Consider the following 2,793-nt stretch of genomic DNA (forward strand, 5'->3'; position numbering starts at 1 on the left):
CATCCTCACAGCCCAGCCCCGCCCCACTGTAGACATGAACCAGTGAGCAGCTGTGGACGCCCAAGACTCTCTCTGCGCCTGCGTACAGCAAGCTCAGGCCCCGCCTCGCTTCGGCCGGAGCCTCGGGTGACGCTGCGCCCTCTAGGGGTCGGTGGAGGCGTGACGGTGGAGACTTGCTCTACCTTGCGCTAGAACAGCTAGTACTTGCAGCTGGGGATCGCCCGGACGCTGGGGTTTTAGACGAACTAGGAAGCTGGCCGGAGCCCAGACACTATTAAAACAGTCCCGTTATTTACTTATTATGATTCATAATTATTAGTACATAATTCTATCAATGTATAATTCACGCTATCAACTCACTAATGAATAATACAACTCAACTTCCCAGCTTTCTGTCTTGAAGGTCCTATGTTTTCCAGCGACAACCATAGGGATTAGATAGTCGTTAAATGTTTGTTGAATGAATGACTAAATGAACGAGAAAAGTCAGTCCTCTTTAGTCCTAGATGGGCCAGTCATTGCAGCACTGAGCCTCAGTTTCCCTATTTATAGCACGAGTATAATACCTACTTTTCAAGATCGTTGGGAAAAATAAATGCAAAAGTATACATAAGGTACATAAACTTTTTTCACTACTGTACATATAGGCGCTTCATAAATGTTAGATCTTTCTTTTTTCTTTTTTTTTTTTTTATATCCTTCCTGTCATTCTCCTCTTACCTTTGGATAACTTTGCAGTTAAGGAGGTACAACCTTCATTTCTGGAATCAGTTCTAGGCACTGAGGATACAGAAATGGACAAAACAAAGGAGCTCATATTTGGTGGGGGAGACAGACACATAGATTAAAATACATAGACTGTCAAGCAGAACTGCATCCTCTACGGAGAAAAACAAAGCAGGGAAGGGGCAAGGAGTGATGCCCTTTGGCCCAGTGACAGTCAGAGAAGGCATCTCCCAGAAAGTAGCATTTGAGCAGAGAGCTGAAAATAGTGGGGCTGCAAGCCATGGGGATCCCTGGGCGGGGACCTTCTAGGTAGAGGAAGCCCCAGAGGCAAAGACTGAGATTACCACAAACTTGGAGGGTTCAAGGGCCAGCAAGCAGGTTTGTGTGACTGGATGAAGCATAGGGGAATAGTAGGGAGAGAGGAAGAGGATAGATCGTACACACCAAAGTGAGGACTTTGGCTTCCAATCTGAGTGAGATGGGCTCCTTGGGCAGAGTTCCATGTGACTTAGATTGTAACACAATCCTCTGGCTCCCATGTGGGGAACAGACTATAGGGAATCAAGATGAGAAAAGGGGACCAGAGAGGAAGCTACTGCAATAGGTGGCTGGACCAGGATGATGGCAGAGAAGATGGATATTTTAAGATAGAATCTGAAGGATTGGCTGCCAGATTGGCCATGGAATGTGAGAGAGAGACGGCAGGGATGACCCCAAAGTTCTTGGCCTGAGCTCCTGGAAATACGGAGTTGCCATCAACTGAGATGGGGAAGATGCAGGAGGATGGCTGAGAGAGAAAATCCAGAGTTCCATTTTGAGCATATTGAGTTATTTATTGTTCATTGAGTTGGGATGTCAAGTGGAAAGTTGCATGTAACTATCAAACCCTTGGGAAACAGTTTGAACATAGGCCAATTCTTGCGTCATTATCAAAAAAGAAGAGGAAGAAATTGACTAACATCTGCTTAAAATGTACAAAAGAGAACTACAGTTTTTTTAAAAAAAAGGAAAATGGGAGGAAGTAAACAACAAATATGAAATCAGGAAGAAAATCACAAACTACCGACACTAAGATTGAGCAGCAAACTTGAAACTAGTTCTTGGAAAAACTATTAAGACCTGGTTCTTTGGAAACCTAAGGAACTCGATATATCCATGCTAACAATAAACAAAAACAAAGCAACAAACTTGAGAACAAAACGGGGAAGTTACAACAAACAAAAAGCAGGATTTTTCTTTTTTTAATAAATTTATTTATTTTGGCTGTGTTGGGTCTTCGTTGCTGTGCGCGGGCTTTTCTCTAGTTGGGACGAGTGGGGGCTACTCTTCACTGTGGTGCACGGGCTTCTCATTGCGGTGGCTTCTCTTGTTGCAGAGCATGGGCCCTAGGCACATGGGCTTCAGTAGCTGTGGCACGCGGGCTCAGTAGTTATGGCTTGTGGGCTCTAGAGCACAGGCTCAGTAGTTGCGGTGCACAGGCTTAGGTGCTCTGCAGCATGTGGGATCTTCCCGGACCAGGGCTCGAACCCATGTCTCCTGCACTGGCAGGTGGATTCTTAACCACTGTGCCACCGGGGAAGCCCACAGGATTATTTTGAATGATTAAGGGACTTCCATGGAAAATTCCACAGAAATACATCTGAAAGCTTTCATGAAATTGATTCTTCTTAACAAAAAATAAGGCTGATGCAATAAGAAAGGAAAATAAATTCCAAAAAACAGAAAAGACTCTTTGTAAATGTATCAAAGAAGAACTCTCCTAAATGGCACCTGGCCCTAATGGATTAACAGCAGGATTTCTCCCAACTTTTCATGAAGTTATATAAATTGTCACAGGACATAATTCATTCTACAAGGCAGTCTTGGTCTTAATAATTCACGTGTGAGAGTTCTGAATAAAATATCAAAAAATAAAATGTGTCTTGTTGAGGACCTACTAAGTGTCCCTGTATCAGATAAAGAAAAAAAAAGATAGCAAGAAAGAGATCCCCCCCACAAAAAAATAAAAATTAAAAAATTAAAATGGGCAGAAAAAAAAGAAAGAAAGAAAGAGATCTCCACCAGTGG

This window comes from Balaenoptera musculus, chromosome 19, assembly GCF_009873245.2.
Source record: "Balaenoptera musculus isolate JJ_BM4_2016_0621 chromosome 19, mBalMus1.pri.v3, whole genome shotgun sequence".
Classification (NCBI taxonomy): Eukaryota; Metazoa; Chordata; class Mammalia; order Artiodactyla; family Balaenopteridae; genus Balaenoptera; species Balaenoptera musculus.